The 18,764-nt window shown below is 44.7% G+C and overlaps 1 protein-coding gene and 1 non-coding gene across 2 annotated transcripts in view; both read left to right on the forward strand.

The window, feature by feature from the left end:
- PID1 (phosphotyrosine interaction domain containing 1) overlaps nucleotides 1-18,764 on the forward strand; it is a 263,492-nt gene that overhangs the window by 51,673 nt on the left and 193,055 nt on the right. The gene's annotated exons all lie outside the window — the stretch shown is intronic.
- On the forward strand, nucleotides 5,673-5,805 carry LOC142425218 (small nucleolar RNA SNORA42/SNORA80 family). Its single transcript, XR_012779571.1, has one exon. It is a non-coding gene; the product is annotated as a small nucleolar RNA SNORA42/SNORA80 family (small nucleolar RNA).

The raw sequence follows: 18,764 nt of genomic DNA on the forward strand, positions 1-18,764 counted from the left end.
TATTCCATTGGATAGGGTAGAACTTTCCCGGTGAGTTTCTGAGACTGTAACTCTTTATGAGAATAGGAAGCCACACATTGTAATTACTCAGTGACACGCACACACCTTGAATTAAGCAGTGAGAAATATCCAATAGTTTTCTGCACCAGAACCATTGTTTTGCTTTCACCAAGTCTTAGCATTACTCTCTTTCTCTCCACAGCCTTGTGCTGTACCTTTAGAAAAGTCTTACTATGTACCAGATGTGTCAATGGAGGCAGTGAATAGAACTTAATAGATCACCGGAGTGAAATTATCCATTAAACCATCTGCTGGAAGCCAAATTCGGACTCAGCAGGTGATGATGCAGTATATAAGGAGCAGAGAGTGATGCTCTTGTTGGAAACATAGAAGGTGAACTATAACTCCACCAGGAGCTGGACATGCATATGCACCCCCAGGGATAGGTCAGGTGGGAGATGGGAGGTGCTGATCTGAAATCCTATGGATTTCCCGCAGTTCAGTTATGTGGTGAAGCACTTGGACCCAAGGTCAGTGGAAACATGGTGACCCACCTGGGGCTGCCCCAGGAGGCAGCAGTTTCTCAGCAAGCAGGAAGGCAAAAGGGCAGAGAGAGAGGGAGAGGGAAGTTCCAAGCTTTTTCTTTATAAGAATTCCACACCTTCAAGGAGCATCATCAGGCTGTCCCAGCTGATAGGTAGGATTTCACCCCTACACTTTCAGACAAATGCAAGTTGACATAAAATCATCCAATTACCACAGTTATGACAATGCATGGAATCATTGTTACACAGAGTCCTCTTTGTGCCAGTCAATGCCCCAAACAGCCAATCAACTTTCAAGTGATGGAGAGAGCTCACATGGCGCAGAACCCCCAGAAGGGCAGTGCAGTGGGGACTAGGGGCAGAGTGGCCTCGAGGCTCTTGCTGGCACCCTCAGAGATGGGGCAGGTGTGTCTGTAGTCTTGTGTTCTAAAGGGTGGGATTTACTGATGGTCATTCATTTATTCACTTACAAATTGCTCCTCACCTTCCATGATGAGGCATGGTCTTCACAGAACCCGTCAACTGAGTGAGGACCCAATGCTATGCTAGATGGCACTGGGGTCAGGCTGAAAAGGGGGGAAGTTGGCTGGCCACTTGTCCATCACTCAATTTTGCTGAGCTTCCAAGCCACTGGGCTCCATCATGCTGGCATCTCTTTGGGATAAGATATACTCTTTACACCCATCAATGCCAAGCACCTACAGGGACATGCTTTCTCCGTGAGGAGAATGCCTTTTCTAGCTATCTTTGGAAGTTACTTTTTTATTTAAAACACAGGTATGAGTGAATGATATTTCTGTGGATAAAGAGATCTCTCCATTAATCCCAAAGTCACTGATGCGATTTTTAACAGTCCGGGATGTTTCAGTCCGGGAGCATGAAAGTCAGCACTCATGTATGTTTTTGCATCACTTAGATATGGTCATAAAATGCATGTGTGCCAGCAGACAGCATAGCTAAAGCAGAAAACTTACCTATATATTTACATGCAGATTTTTGCATTTGCTTAATGCTCCAGCATATTGCCACCCCATCTAAAATTAAGTTGATATCATGAAATATATTATACAATAAATGCAAAGTTTAATAACATTATTGTGTTTTCTGATTAAATACATATGATCTTTGGCATGGAAATAGATATAAATATAAGTATTAGCACTTTATGAGCAGTTGAATTATTCTGGGATGAACAATTCTAATGACTTGCGTTATCAGAAGGACAATTTGTTTATAGAGACGCATCATTGTAGGTAAACATCTATAACATAAATATGAATATGCCCAGTGGAAACACACCAAATCGTGGCTTAGGCACAGAGGAGTGTGATATTTCTCTTTTATGGGAAGTATGTAGACCAGTGACTGAGGGCATTGGATTGGCCAGCCCTTCAACTCTGTCATCACAGCTGCAGCTTCTGTCTGTCTTTCTGTCCCACCCAGCTTAGTGTGCTGACCTCCATCCTCATGCGTTTAGTTGCAGTGTGGCTGCGATAGCTCCAGCCATCGTAGTTAATGCTCAAGGCTGAAGAAGAAGGAAGCTGGTATGGTGCATTTGTGAGGAAAATATAAAAAGATTTCCTGGAATTTCCAGTAGAGTTCTGCTTACACGGTGTCTATATTTTTTCATTTTTAATAATCCTTGAGGTAAAATATAATATAAAATTAACTATTTACATTAGTAAATAATTCAGTAGTATTTAGTGTATTCACAATCTGCTGCAAAATATATTTCTAAAGGTACCTCATGACGACCTGAGATTAAGCTAGGATTTCATCACCAGGCACGGCCTGTAGACCAGTTTGTTTATCCATTAATCGGTTGATGGATATTTGGGAGGTTTTTCACCTTCTATCTATTGTACAGACTGCTGCTGGAAACACACGCACACCAACGTGATGAGTATCCGTTTTCTGTCCCTTGGGGAGATCTTCTGTCATATAGTTATTAAACGTGCAACTTTTTGGAGAACTGCCAGACTGTTTTCCATCCACAGCAGCAGAACCATTTTTGCATCCCCACCAGAAATGTGTGAGGCTCCAATTTCTCCACATCTTGGGAGCACATGTGATACATATACTATATGTGTATGTATCACTTTTTAAAAATTTCGCACCCTGGTGGGCGTGTGAAGTGGCGCTTCATTGTGGTTTTGATTTGCATGTTGTTAAACACTTGTGCTGTCCAGATGACACACCCTCGCTTGCTGAAAGCGAGGACTGGAAGCACCTGCTGATGAAGATCAGGGATTACAGCCTTCACTGTGGATAACTGCTCAACGCCAACGTGACCCAAAGCCTCACAACTGGACCCATAGTTGACATTATGAAAAAATGGAGAAAAGATTGAGGTCATCAAGGATTTTTGTCTTGCTTGGAACCACAATCATGGCTCATGGAAGCTGCAGTCATGAGATCGTTGGGAAGATCTGCTGCATACGACCTCTTCAAAAGGTTGAAAAGCAAGGAGATTACTTTGAGGACACCTGACTCAAGTCATGATGCATTCCATAGCCTCATAGGCATGGGAAAGTTGGACATTGAATAAGGAAAATTGAAGAAAAGTCAATGCATTTGAACTCTGGTGTTGGGGAAAAGTATTGAAAGTGACGCGGACTGCCAAAAGAACAGACATCTGTTTGGGAAGAAACGAGGCCAGAATGCTCATTAGAGGCAAGGTAGGCAAGAATATTCCACATACTCTGGACTTGTTATCGAGAGAGACTAGTTCCTGGAGAAGGACATCATACTTGTCAAAGTAGAGGGTCAGTGAGAAAGAGGAAGGTCCTCGGGAAGATGGAGGGACAGATAGGCTACCACAATGGTCTCAAGCGTAGGAACAGTTGTGAAGATGGTGCAGGATCTGGCAGTGTTTTGTTCTGTGCCATTGTGCATAGGATTGCCAAGAGTTGGAGCTAACGACGACAACAACAACAGTGAACAACAATGTTGAGCATCTTTTCGCCTTTGGGGAAATGACTATTCAAGCCCTTTGACCATTGATTTATTTTAAAATCAGCTGTTTTTGTCATTTTGGTGGGGTGTTTTAGAGGTTCTTTTTATTCTAGAAACTAGCCCCTCCAAGGTATTGGTTTGTAAATAATTTTCCATCCTATTGGCTGTCTTTTCATTTTCCTCATAATACCCTTTGGGTTTGTATCCTATTAGTTCGAATCCTACCCAAAGTTCACCTCCTAAGGATTTTCAGCCTCTCTAGAAGGAGGGATAGACAACTACTGCCGCTAACAAGCTTTGCTGCAATAATGCATTTTTGTGTGATTGTTACTGCTAATCTACCTCCAGTCAAAATGTAGCTAACGTAGTGTGACCAATGCTGTTTAAGTAGGTTTCCTGTGACAATGGTCTACACCATGCAGTTGGCCATTGATCACTTGAAAAGTGACTGTCGGATATGAAAACATTCGATGGAATCTACAGAGAGCTTGTAAGAATGAACACCCCAGCCTTCCACCTCACAGACTAAACGTACTTGAGTCACAAAATATACTTGAGAGTTACAAAGAGGAGAGACTATTCTCCTTAGCCACTCCTTTACCGATGGAGAAAGGAAAGCAAAGCTTTGGGGTCCAGGACTGTGTGAAGTCATAGAGCTGGCAGTGAAGTAGAGACTTTTCTTTGGCTTCCAAACACATCGGCGCTCAGGTAGATCTCTACTGCTGATTTGAACGCAGGGGCCGCCGGCCAGTTTCATTCAATGAAGTCTAGCTCAGCAGAACAACACAGCGAAGGCCAGCTCCTACAAAAACCAAAACTCAAGCTCACTGCCATGGAGTCAATTCCGACTAGTGGTGACCCTATGGGACAGGGTAGAACAGCCCCCGTGGCGTTCGGACATTGTAACTCTTTCTGAGAGTAGAAAGCCTTCTCTTTCTCTCTTGGAGCAGCTAGTGGTTTCCAACTGCTGACCTTTGTGGTCAGCTGCCTAATGCACAACCACTGTGCTACCAGAGGTCAGGCAGAGGTTTTCTCTTTAAACATTTATCTCTCTTTTTCTTCTGTATCACTAGTTTGAATTATCCCCACCTTGAAAACACACTGACGCTGACAGTCCAATAGACAACAAATCAATGGCTAAAGCAGGGATTAAAAATAAGGTAGGGACATACACGGGGTTACCCCCCCCACACCCCAACAAAAGAAAAAAAAACGGAGAAAAGTTTCTCTGAGTGGAGCTTTTGTAGTATGAATTTTTCCCTCTCGTGGAGATTCGAGTAATTTGCTCTGAGTTAGTGCACCGTGGCACAGTCCCCAGGGAAGGAGCTCTCGTATCACAGTGAATTCTTTTTAAATCATTTTATTGGGGGCTCATACAATTCTTATCACAATCCATATATATATCCATTGTGTTAAGAACATATGTACATTTGTTGCCATCATCATTCTCAAAACATTTGCCTTCTACTTGAGCCCTTAATATCTGCTGCTCACTTTCCTCCTCCCTCCCCACTACCCCGCCCCCACCCCGACACAGTGAATTCTTTCGTAAAAGCAGTTTCACTTGAACCTTGTTTTTCGTGATGGTCGATTTAAGAAAACAGTATGAGGCTGTGAAATTTTGTTTCCTGCTCAGGAAAAATGTTGCAGAAACTGTTGTGATGTTGAACACAGCTTACGAGAACAGAGTTATGGGGCAAACTAAAGTGTATGAGTGGTTTTCTGCTTTCAAAAAGGTGAAATGTTGGTTGATGACTAACCTCATTCTGGATGTTCCTCAACTTCCTGATGGATGAAAATGTCCACTTGTAGTGCATTTGGAGTTCGTTCCACCAGGTCACACTGTTAATCAAGCTTCCTATTCAGAGATTCTAAAAAGATAGTGTAACAGAGTAGGACAAAAAAGGTCTGATTTGTGGCAGAGGGGACTGGTTTTCCACCAGGACAAGGTACCAGCTCACGCATCCATCTCAGTGCGCCAATTTTTGACAAAAAACAGCATGCCTCTCTTGCCCCACACACCTTATTCACCTGACCTTGTGACTTCTTTTTGTTTCTGTGAATGAAGAGGGACATGAAAGGACAGTGAGTTGACAATGTAGAGAGGTGGAGAAAAAAATGAGGGAGGTACTGTCAGCCATCCAAACAAATGAGTTTGAAAAATGTTTCCTGGCATGCATTTGGATTTATGGCAGGTCCGATCCCATGGGCCTCTCATAGTGTCCCATGCCAAAGCAAATTGTAACCCCGAACCATTGCCTGGCTTTACCCCATGGGCTTCAGGCACTGAAGCGGTTGCACAGTGAAAAAAAAAAAAAGAAGAAAAATGTTTCCAAGAATGGAATCACAGATTTGACAAATGTATTAAATGTAGCGGAGGGTACTTTGAAGGTGGTAGGTTTTTTGTACAAAAAATTTAAATACATAGCTTTGAAAAACACTTTTTTCCCAGTTTCTTTTGGGTATCCCCTCATATGCTACAATGTGAATGGACCTTGAAAACGCAGTGCTGAGTGATGTTAGTCATAATGGGATAAATATTGTATGATCATGTTCCCATGAGCTATCTAGAACACAGTGGCACAGTGGGTCACCCAGCCCAATGTATAATCCACTTTGCCACCAGGGCACCATCATTGAACAAGGTGCCCAAAGGGAACCTAATTTACTCAATCAACTTTCACGAAACACAAGTAACACATTCTTTAAACAAACCCACAAAGTGACAAAGGGTTAACATTTCCCAGCATATTTTATCAGATGCAGAAGAAAAACTAGGTTGATAAGTGGACAAAGACTCTGAATAAACATTAGAGAACATTGTGTAAGCACATTGAAAAATTAAACTTATTAATAGTGAAAGAAATGCAAATTAAAATAGTAATGCGGTAGCATTTTACATGGTTCACGGGCATAATAGGTTTTCTTGCTTGCTTGTTTGTTTTACATTCCTTGTGTTTAGTACCAATACTAAGAAAGTTACAAAGTTGTTGGGGGTAGTGGTGGTGGATTCCATGTAGCCTCTTTCAAAAGCAATTTGGCAACAATCTTAAAGAATCATAGCATTCCCACACCCCTGATTCAGCATCCTACCCCTGGGAATGCATCCTGAGGCAGTTACTAACAAGACAATGCACACCATGGGTAACAAAACATGTATGGCAGAAAATGCTTATATTAAATATTATGATATTAAACAACTGGAAGCCTCCCAAAGGTTCTTCAACTCCATGACAAATGCTACATAGGAACATAAAAATGCTAAAGATGTTACTAATCGGTAAAGGAATGAAACATTCTGTTTACACTGTGCCCTTCACTAGAAAAAGGAGTGTGCATCTGGCCTGGTATTAAAAGTATGCACACCAGCCTATGTGATCCAAGGATCGTAAATAATAAAATCCAAATAGAAAGGAGGGCATTGTATCAGAGCTTAAGTTGTAAACACCTGATTTGCAGTAGGCTAGAGATGTGAGCCCATTTGCAGGGTCCCCGCATGGATAAAACCTTGGGGGAATTCTCTCTGACTGTAGTGGAAGGATGCAAACAGCCTAGCTATCAGAGTGTATTAAGAAGTCAATTATGGCAGACGTAATTAGGTTCAAATGTCTTTTCACCCATCCTAAAGTTGTTTCCGTTTTTAATATTTTCTGCTTTGTTTTTGATTGATGTTTTCTATATTTTGTGTAGTTTGTTGTCCATGTTTTATTTGTTTGCTTGATTCCTGTCTGTGTTTTGTATGATTTTCTATAAATGAGATCCAGGACAGGTAGGTCTACAGAGACTGTAACTGGATTGCTAATTGCTTAGGGGCATGTCAGGGGCGGATGGGGGTGGGGCGTGGAGAGGGAAGCTAACAATGAGTATGGTGGTCACAGGAGGAGACAGCCAGTCAGGGTGCAGTGTAGCACCAATGAAACATACAACTTTTCTTTAGTTCTTAAATGCTTCCTCTCCCCCTCTCCACCTCCCCATCATGATCCCAATTCTACCTTACAAATCTGGCTCAACCAGAAGATTTACACTGGTACAGATGGAACTGGAAACACAGGGAATCCAGGACAGATGATCCCTTCTGGACCAGTACTGACAGTGGCAATACTGGAAGGGTGGAGAGAAGGTGGGGTAGAAAGGGGGAACCGATTACAAGGATCTACATATAAGCCCCTTCCTGGGTGGGGGGTGGGGGTGGAAAACAGTAAAGTGGGTAAAGGGAGATGCTGGACAGTGTAAGCCATGACAAAATAATAATAATTTATAAATTAGCAAGGGTTCATGAGGGCGGGGGGGAGCGGGGAGGGAGGGGGAAAACTGAGGAGCTGATACAAGGGCTCAAGTAGAAAGCAAATGTTTTGAGAGTGATGAGGGCAATGAATGTACAAATGTGCTTTACACAATGGATGGATGTATGGGTTGTGATAAGGGTTGTACGAGCCCCCAATAAAATGGTTAAAAACAACAACAACTCAATGAGTGTGAAAAGAAAGTGTTTTGAAAGTGACTGTGGTGATGATCACACAAATCTTCATGTGAGTGAGCAGTTAAATTGTATCATATGTGAAGTATATGCCAATAAAACTATTTTTTAAAAGTAAGCATAGAAAAGTAGGAAATGCAGCTACCTGCAAATGGGGGGAGTTAGTGGTCATTCTTACCCTCTTGCATGCCAGGCATGTGGCCTCCTTGTGTCATGTGATTCCCGTCAGTGGAATGGTCCATGGGGGAAGGGAGGTGCTCTGAGATGGGGTTGATTAGGTGACTTGAAGCCAAGTTTGGAAGCTACACAGGTGATCATGAAGAGTGGACAGTTGTTCTCTAAATAGGAAACCATTGAAAATGTCACCGTTGATTTCTGTTTGGGGCATTCGGCAGTCCATCCAGCCTTTTGAGTCATGTAGGGAGAGGCCATGCATGCCTCCACTCAAGCCGTGCCGGTCTGGGGATACAGTAGTCACCCAGGAGAGCTGATGTGATTGTCACGTGTTGTCAAGGTCATTCCAATTCATTGGGATTCCCTGTGACAAAGTAGAACTACCCCACGTCTGAAAAACCAGCCACTGAAACCCCGGGAGCACATTCTACTCTGACCCCCACAAAGGACTGAAGTTGGGTGAGGAGACCAGATGTCTACAGGGAGGCGGGTCTATGCTGAGCTGTCAATTTAATGAGACCATTTGGGCATTCTTGTGAACATAACTATGGCTTGAAGCAATCTGGGGAGGCTTGGAGGCGGGGTGGAATAGACTGAGCTTTATTACTATTACTTTTTAAAATTTTAATAAAAATAATTAAATCAGAACAGCACAATAAAAAACCCAAGCAAATAAAACACTGGTGTAAACATTGACAGTTTAAAACTAAATAGCTTCCTTATTAGGCTTTCCAATTACTGTTTTATTTATTTAGTTTTAATCTCACACCAACGGGATAAAAGCCCACAGCAACGCTTCATTAATTTGCATTCATAGGAGGTAGCAAGCTAGCGGGTAAGCAAAACTAAGGCTTTCTCAAGGTCTAATAGACCCACTGTTGCAGCCCCTGTGTCCAACCTTCTTGTTGAATCTTCCACCCTTTTGTTGACCCTCTGCTTGACCAAGCATCATGCCCTTCTCCAGAGACTAGTCATTCCTGATACCACGTCCAAAGTTTGTGAGAAGCAGTGTTGTCATCCATACTTCTCAGGAGCATTCTGGCTGTACTTCTTCCAAAGTCGACTTTGGGCCATCTAGAGGAGTCGACCTCACTCATGGTGCCACCTCCTTGTGTGCAGCCTGGGCCTGACTGTGGCCAGTCCTTGGGTGCCTGGGGCCCAGCCTTTGGCTAGGTTCCATGCTCCAGGCTCCACAGCACCTCTTAGCTCCCTGGAGAACAAGGAGTGGAGTCCTGACTACCAAACTTTGTGGGCTGAGAGCCCAGGTCTGACTTTCGGTGACTCCTTTCTGTCATCTGGTATAATGTCCTCTTGTGACATTTACATAGCATGGCTGTGAAGTGGAGGTCCCTCTCAGTCTGGGATTCTTGGGTGTCAGAGATGAGCCCAGCTTGCTGCCCCACATCCCTGTCTCCTTCCACTGATCCCCATAGCTCTGCCTTTTCCACCACTGCGCTTGGTCTATGCCTTCGGACTTCAGCCATGCGCCCCCTTCTCCCTTCTCCTCTGAATCCCAGGGCTCCCCTTCTAGCCTCTGATTATGAATTCTGTTTCCAGACTGGCTGCATCTGCTTGTTTCCAAGTCTTGGATATCCAGGAAGTTTGCTTACTTTTCACCCAAGACCTATCTGCCCCCACCAGCCTTTGCGAAATCTTCCTGTCCTCTGGGTACTGCTGAGCAGCAGCCTGACGTCTGTCCTGCCCTGTTCCATTATCACCTCGCCTTCAGCCTGCCTCCATTAGTGATTTACCCAGTGGGAAGCGAGGGTTATCCTGCGACTGCTTGGTGTAAATCTTGATGACATGTGGCAGGAGATGGCGGGTGACTCAGGAACTGGAAGAGGTGATCGTTTGGGGGGTACAGGAGTTTCAATGGCTTTTCCTTTCTGACACGATGTTATTGTACTGAGAGGCTCTGGGTGGTGGCAAACGGTTAACACACGGACTGATGAGAGATTGGTGCTTTGAGGGCGCCTTGGGAGAGAGGCCTGGCCATCTACTGCTGAACAAAGTAGCCACCTAGAGTCCGTATGAAGCACCGTTTGACTCCAACACACATGGGGCTGGATAAGTGCCATTCGACTGGACTCCTCAGCACCTGCTTGGGATTGGGTTGTGATCAGGAGTGTGTGTGTGTGTGTGTGTGTGTGTGATTGCTGTGGGTACCAACCCCAAACACGAGTCCCTAGTCATCGAGTCTGTTACATAGAACCCCCTACAGGACAGAGTGGAATTGCTGCACAGAGTTTTCAAAGAAACAGGTGAGCACATCTTCCCTCCCCCACTCTCACCCCCACCCCCACCCAGGAGCTGTTAGGGGGTCCTGAGAAGACATTAATTTTACATGGTGAGAATTCATGAGAGGATCAACAGATGCCCATGCCATGTGGTCTGTGGGAACTCATGTTTTATTTGTGTGTTTTCAAGCACCGGCTGCATTGCAGGCCCTGTTGGTCCCTGGAAAGTAATTAGTACTTTGTCGGTAGACAACTGCCATCAGAGCAGATTCTGACTCCTATTAACCCTACGGAACAGAGTTCCCAAGACTGTAACTCTTTATGGGAGTAGAAAGCCTCCTCTTTCTCCCAAGGAGCGGCTGGTGGTTCACATGGGATAACCACTATGCCACCAGGGCGCCTCAGGATTATGATAGTAAGGTACAAAATTTGGGGGACACACATGTGAGGAGGGAGTCAGCTGCCACCACGGAGCACAGTAGGGTTGACCAGTAGGCTAAGTCTTGAAGCCCTTTCTTGGCTGAAGAAATAGTATAGGCAAAGGGTTGGGGAAATACATTCGTGTATGGTGTAGGCTAAGTCTTGAAGCCCTTTCTTGGCTGAAGAAATAGTATAGGCAAAGGGTTGGGGAAATACATTCGTGTATGGTGCTTTACGGAAAAGTGTGGAGTTTGGGGACTGGAGGGTACAGGGGGAATGATGCTGCGAAGAGAGCTCCTAGGGCAGGCTTCGACGTCTGTGAAGTGCTATGATCAGGAGATGGCTGGAGGCTGCGGGGAATTATTGCAAACTCTGAAGCGCCCTTCCTAAGTCTAATTAATGAGCTTTTCCTGTAAGGAGGGAGACTCTGGGGGGTGAAGATGGCACAGGTGTTGTGCTGCTAAGACGTTGGAGGCACCTCAGAATATTGAAAACCCCAAACCCAAACCAAGCCCACTGTCCTGGAGTTGATTCTGACTCGCAGTGATCCCGGAGGCAGAGTAGAGCTGCCCCTGTGGATTTCCGAGACTAACTTTTTACTGGAGTAGAAAGTAACCCACGACGGGCCCAGGCCTCCTCCTGGATGAGAAAGCGGCCTTTGGGAAACCCAGGAGGCCCAGCTTTGTTCTCACCCCTACAGGGTCTCCTTGAGTCTGAGCCAACTTGATGGCCACTGGTTGAGCCGATATATTCGCTGTGAAGCCTTGGGAAGCACCCTTGGCATTGTCACGGTGCCTCTCTCAGCATGGTGTGATGTGCTTGGAAGTCATGGTGTCGGGAACACAAGCTTATTGGCTCTAAACGCCTGTGGCAGTCACCTAATTTAGTGTCAATTGAAGGATTAAGAGTGTAGGGGTGGAGTTTAGGCTATCAATCTGGAGAGAGCCAATGAGACTTCTGTGGGCATGGCCTTCTCCTGAGGATTCTGGGAAATCTGGTTCTTCCTCCTTGGAGGCAGAAGACACTTCTTTTTCTCTCTGCCACCCCCTGGGAGACATTGCAGAAGACAAGCCACATGGACGCAAACAGACCTCGGAAGCCAAAGAAGCCACAGAGAGACCCCTGCCAGCGCTGAGATGTTTCCAATGACAATGGATCCAAAGACTTTCTACCCACTGGCCTGTGATCTTCTACATTTGGCATCATTGCATGTGTTTTGTGAGTCTGAAGAGGACTATGGAGATTGATATCTAGGAAATATGGGCTAATATCAGACTTATTGACTTAATCTGGACTGGGCTGGGATGTTTTCTCAATGTTCAATTGCTCTTGTATATAAATCGCTCTTATACACATGTGTGTGTCCATGGATTTGTTTCTCTAGTCTACCCAGACTCACACAGCGCCACCCTTCATGGGTGTCCTGCACTTCTCCGACTGGTCCTGTTCCTGCAGTTCAGGTCCCATCTCCCCTTTGGCATGCTCTCTGGCCTCATAAGGAGCCACCTGCTAGCCCCTTCTTTGACCTCCACCGAGGGCCTGGGCCAGAGAGAGTCTATCATGGATCAACTCATAATCTTTCCGCTCATGGTTTTTCTCTCCAGAAAGGCACTAGGATGAATTAAAGCAAAGCAAACAACACAGATCCTAAATAGCCAAGTTTCTTGTTTCCAAAGACCCAGAAGCCTATCAGCATAAAACAAATGAAGCTTGGCATTCCCTGAGTGCCCCGACAGTCAGTGTGGTGGCGTGGTCCCTCTGTGGCTGTCTGCAGTAGACTTCCTGGAGTTATCCTGGAGCTCTGAGGAGGTGCCCTGGAGATGCTGGCTAACAACAGGCTCTGTCCCCACGAGGCTGCTCCAGCAAGGACCTGGAAAGGAGGCGTTGTGGCTGCTTGTCCCAGGAGACTGGGGTATGGGCCTAAGTGCCTTGGTGAGAGAGTGACTTGATTGCTCCTTTTTAGTGACTGAATCAGTTGGTACTTGAGAAAATGTGCATCGCAGTCGGTGTAAATTTTACCTGAGATTCCCTTGGTGGTACAGATGATAACACGCTGGCTTCCAGTTGAGTCCGTCCACGGGCACCGCCTCGCGATGCTCTGGCAGCTACATTTGAAAAACCAGCCTTTGGAAACCCAATGGCACACAGTAGTTTTCTGATGCCCCATGGGATGCCCCAGGGTTGGACTCGACTGGGTAAATGTAAATTATACCGCAACAGAAATGGTGAGGAAAATGAAAAGCTGTGTATTCCTCTTTTAAAAGCTGTGCTTTCGTTTGAAAAATCCTTCACTTCTTTTCTTCTTTTTTCTTCTTCCTGAAATGGATAGCTTTTTCAGAAGTGGACTTGGGGAACAAATAGGAAAATGGTGATCATGTTAACATTTATGGCTTTAGCCTAGTTACTGCTCCCTTTGAGTATCCATTTCGCCATTTGAAATGTGATATTCCAGGGAATTGGGTTTGTTTCTGAGTTTGCTTTCTGGTTGAATTTAGTCATAGAGTAAATAACTATAATTCTTGTGGACATCCTAAGCAATGTGTTGTAAAGTGTTCATTAAAAGTTCTTCCCATGGGGGAGAAAATTAAACCAGGGCAGTGTTGCCCTGTTCTGTAGCGAGGGTGGCTGTGAGTGGAAACTCCCTCAGTGGTTCCTCTCAACAGCAGCAACAAGGGCACTCTGTCAGCATTCCACAGGCATGAGTCGCCTTGCTCTCAGGCAGAGTGCATTGGAAGGTGGATTACTGCAGAAGCAGTTAGGTTAAAATTCAGTACCTTATTTGAACTCCCTTCTGACTCGTTTTAAATTTGTTTAAAAATTATTTTCTATTTTCTTTTCGATTGAAGTTTACCCTCTGATTTACTTTCTTATTGTTGTTAGTTTTTTGGTATGGTTTTCTATATATGAAATCCAGGGTGGGTGAATCTGTAGAGACAGTAGCTGGATTAGTGGTTTCTTGGGGGCGTGGCAGAGAGGTTGGGGGGAAATGGGGAGCTAATAACAATGAGGACAAGAAAGACGAAACTGTTCTAAAATTGATTGTGGTGATGACTGTACAACTCTTCGTACTACGATTGAATCATTGAATTATATGGTGTGTGGATTATATGCCTATAAAACTGTTTAAAAAACCCCAACAAAACCTAAAACCAAAAAGGAATTTTAGAAGTGGAGGATCACCCACTCATTTGAAAGGTGGTTGATAGCGAAAGCCCCGATCTATTACCTGCATAAATCATGGCATCTCCATGCGCGGCCTGAGCTTTCTTCTAAGACCTATGCTCTTTTCCATGCCAGCACCTTGCTTGGCGTCTACCCTGCTTCCGTTGGTTTTCCTGTCACTTTCTCACACAACCGTCGTAGGACTTGAAGCCATCACGATACAGGGCACCTAGCTAGTGAGGGGCAGGTGGGCAGGATGGTGCTCTGACCTCAGAGGAGAAGCCTTCAGAGACGCGAGTGCCCCAGCAGGCCCTGGCCCATGGACATGTTGAAAGGGACCGCAGAACAGGCAGCACGTTTGCTGCTGGCTGGTTGTAGAAGCTCCCTTTCCGTCCCTTCTCGACTGCCACAATCCTGCCCTGAGGCTCAGCAGGCCAGGCTTTGAAGGCCTCACCTTCAGAGAAGCTTTCTGTTGCATTGCCAAGTGCTCGATGGTCTAAGCTGAAAAGGAAAGGGTCCCTGCTGGGGTGGCCTCTTCCACCAGCCAAGGGGTGTCCTCTGGCTCTCTTCCTGGTGCTCCGTGGTGAAACCAGGGTCCTCAGCGGTCCTGTGGGTTCCACAAGTGGGCTTTACTTGGATACCATCTTCATAGTGTGTTTTCTCACCTTTCTAGCAGTTCTGGGCAGTCAGTCATCATGTCAGCGATAGCATGTTCAATAGACTGGAGACCGTAATGACCAGTGGCCATGGAGGTGACCTCTAGTCCTGGGCTGCTGTGTGTGATCGAGGGGACCTGGGTTCCACGGGGTTTTTGTGGCTGGGACCTTCCAGAAGCACATCACTGGCTCCTTCTTTTGAGGTGCCTCAGGCTGAACTTGAACCCCTAACTTTTCATTTCATAGCCACGCACTTAACTATTGGCATCACCCGGAACTCCGGCTGGAGACCATCAGTCCAGTAAGGGGAGACTTCTATTGCCACAAGTTTGAAACCTTTAACATATTTTCTGATTTTATAATGTTGTTTCCCTGTTGTGCTTGTGCATGCATTTGGGCTTATTATAGAATCTGCTCCCGATTAGAAGTTAGCTTTGCAGAACTGGTTGTGAACTCATGCTGTGCTTCCGAGATAGAGATCTGTTCATAAAAACACTGTGCTCGGCCGTGATGATGATGTTCCTGAGTAGAGCAGCCAGTCCACAGAGAGAACAACATGGCTGGCCCTACTATGAGACAGGATGCCCCTCAGTGACTAAGGGCGATACAGGGGACAGCACCGGAGACACAGTGTGGGAATTGCACCTGACCTGATCCCACCACACCGAGGCAAATCACTGGGGGAGTGCAGCGGAACAGCAAGGGAATGGAGTGGCAAGGTCCCCAGGGAATGCTTAAAGTGGACTTTGGGGCCAGGGCGTGGTGCCCCAACAGACTGGACTGGAAAATGCTAAGGGCCAGCAAACGATCCCTGAACTAAGTACAAGCTTTTCTCTTGTGAAAAAACAAACAAACAAAAACCACTGTGCTCTGGCACATTTGAGCACTCACTTGGACATACTAAGCATGGCCCAGGTACTGGCTCATGATTTGGTGAGAGGAAAGGAAGGTGCTGTCATCGAATACTTAGTATTTTACTGTATAATGTATCTATGTTGTCTGACTTATTAGTGATTCTGAGTCGGGGCCTGCATTGTGTCTGCCTCTCTTATTTTTATAAGAAACGGGGGCAGTTGTCTATTGAACAACCTTGACGGGAGTGTCCTACGACTCCCCTTTTGAGTTTCCAAAGTAGATTGATTGAAGAGTGTCCTCAGATGTCAGACAAACTGTTAAAAAGTGAACTTAGATCTCCCAGCTTCCATTCAGCACTTACTTTCTTGAGGTCTATTAAAACAACCAAAGTAAAATAGAGACATCAGTTGGCTTCTGGGGCTTTCTGTCAGCCTCAAAGCCTGAAATCTACGTGTTATCTGGACCCCTGCTTTCAGAGTAAGGTCCATTATAGGGGGGATGAGTTTGCTCATAGAGGGAGTTATTCACAGCGGAGTTCATCCTGGCAGGGGCTCACTCATACATGGGTTTCATCAGATCATTTTAATGGGAGGGGTTCATTCACATAGTGACTTCTTCATAGAGGGGGGGACATCAAACGGGGGGCTCATTACAGAGAATATCCTTCTTATTGGGGTTCATCAAAGAGAAGAGCATTCATTAATACAGAACGCTCTTTCCAGAAGGAAGTCACCACAGAGAGGCTAGAAGGGGTTCATTCCTATATGAGTTTTTTTTAATTCATTGGAATTAATGCATGTATTAAATCATCCCAGGGTTCATTCATGACCAGCAGAATTGTACATTTGCTTCCACCACCAGTTTCCAAACATTCTTTTCCTTTTTTGAATCCCTTGATGTCACCCCCGCTCCCACCTCTGTGCCCCTTCCCACCCAAACCCTTATTCCACTTGCTGGCTCTGTAGGTTCATTGGTCCTAGTTTTCATACTCCCCCCCAAAAAAATTATACCGCAACTTCAAGAGGGTGACTGAGAATGACATACACTTCTGAGATACCCCCTGATATGTACAATCAAAACCCCCAACAAAACAATACAACCCCAAATACCTTAAGATTGGGGGACCAGATCAGGTCCAGCACGTATCATAAGGGGAATCTGCTGACAAGTTTTAACTATTCGAATCGAATGTATGCCTCTGACCTTCTGTCCAAGAGCTTCTTGACAGAAGGGAATTCATTCATAGCAGGAGCGCTTCATAGAGAAGTGATTGAAAGGCCATCCCCCACAGGGAGCGTTTCACTGGGCGCGAAGCGCATGGCTCGTGGAACCAGCCTTTCTGGGTTTGCATCCTGGCCCTGGTACTGACGAGCTGTGGGAACTTAGGCCAGTCATTCATCTTTATTCGCTTGAGCTTATTCATCAGAAAAGTAGCTGGAAGAGTTTCTTGTGAAGATCACTTTAGGGAATGTGTGCTCATTCACACCAGTCTCTGGAGAAGGACACCATACTTGGTGAAGCAAAGGGTCAGAGAAAAAGTGGATGCCCCTCCCATGAGATGGATTGCTATGGTAGCTGCAAGCAAGGGTTCAAACAGGAAAGCTGGCACTCTGTTCTGCATCAGGCCCATCGGAATCGGAACCGACAGGACTGCCCCTGAGAGCAGAAACGTTAAGGCATAATATGCATCAAAATAGGTTAAAGTGACTCTATTGACCCGTGAAGAGAGTTGATATTGAGCTAATCTGTGAAGGGGCATATGAGGGGGTTTCCAAATAGTGCATGGAAAAATGGAATAACAAGCGAATAGAATGTTCCAGGCCCTGTGTGAAACCCATTCATATCGAAGGTGAGTGAGGCCTGGGTGATGCCACCATGACATTCTTCTACAGAACTCACACTGTTGTGAAACGAGACAAACTGGGCACAAGAATTCCCACTCTGGAGTTAAGGAAGAGTGGATCTGTATTCTAAAAGCCCTGGTGGCACTATTGGGCTCACTTTGGATTGTGGATCAAAGCCACTCGCCCCTCTGTGGGAGAAAGATGAGGCTATCTGATCCTGTGAAGATAGACAGGCTCATGATGAGTCAGAATGTACTCAATAGCATTGGTTTTGCTTTCTTTGTATGTTTCGGATAACCTTCTGATTTCTGTATCAGAGACAGCTGTTCAGTTTGGCAACTCACATCAGCTCAGTGTGGCTGTTTGTAGTGTAAAGAGAATTTCTTTAGGTATAGTGATTCTAAGATTAATTCATCATGTAGTACTGCTCTGTTTAATTCAGACATTTAAAATATATAGCTTATAAAGATCAAACATCAAAGATGATGATTTTATAATAGGTGCATCCAGAAAATTTGCTGGTTTTAAACACACAAATACACACATACACAATTGAAGCTTTACTACTTGGAAATAATAACCTCTTAGTAGAAAATGTGATGATTTATGCAAAATATATAAGACCTATATGAAGACAATACTACAAGACCATGGAGGGTCATACGACTTAAAATTGGAAAGGCATGCCTTGCTCGTGAAAGAATTAGTATTGTCAATGATTTCCGAAAATAATGTTAGTTATGTGATCTTAAACACTGTTACCCCACACCCAAACCCAAACTTAAATTCAAAACCAACCCAAAATTGAAAGCCAAACCCAAACCAGCCAGACAAATAAGAAAATTAAATCCAATGCCATAGAGAATCCAGTACTACCAATAAAAATATTTAGAGTGCTTCATGATACAATGCTATTATTATAAATCAAAGTCAAGGTTCTGGAAAGAGAGACAAAGAAGGCCATTCCTCTTATGTCCCAATACTTTGAAGTCCAAGCAAAAACACTGATATATTTGTGTAAGCATTTAAAGCTTTAAGGCAGAATTAAATAGCACAAAAGATAAATGAAACACTGGGGACAGAGTATTGATTCACAAAGGGTCAATCTCCTTAATTTTCAAAGCACTTTCATAATATAAAAAAGACAAGCAATTCAGTAGGAAAAATGGGCTTACATATGTATCACAGAACCTGGAAGAAGCCAAAAAACCAAGTACACTGAGTCAAGTCCAATTTATAAAAGCCACTTCCACTAAGTTAATTTCAACCCAGAGCGACTCTTTCCCAGGCAGTTAATCTTGATAGGAGCAGACAGATACATCTTTCTCCTGTGGAGGGGCTGATGGGCTTGAACTACTGACCTTATGGTTAGCCGCCAAACACTTAGCCAACAGCTACACTAAAGGCAGAGTAGAACTGTTCCTTAGGGTTTCTAATAC

The sequence above is a fragment of the Tenrec ecaudatus genome, chromosome 13, assembly GCF_050624435.1.
Source record: "Tenrec ecaudatus isolate mTenEca1 chromosome 13, mTenEca1.hap1, whole genome shotgun sequence".
NCBI classification, from domain to species: domain Eukaryota; kingdom Metazoa; phylum Chordata; class Mammalia; order Afrosoricida; family Tenrecidae; genus Tenrec; species Tenrec ecaudatus.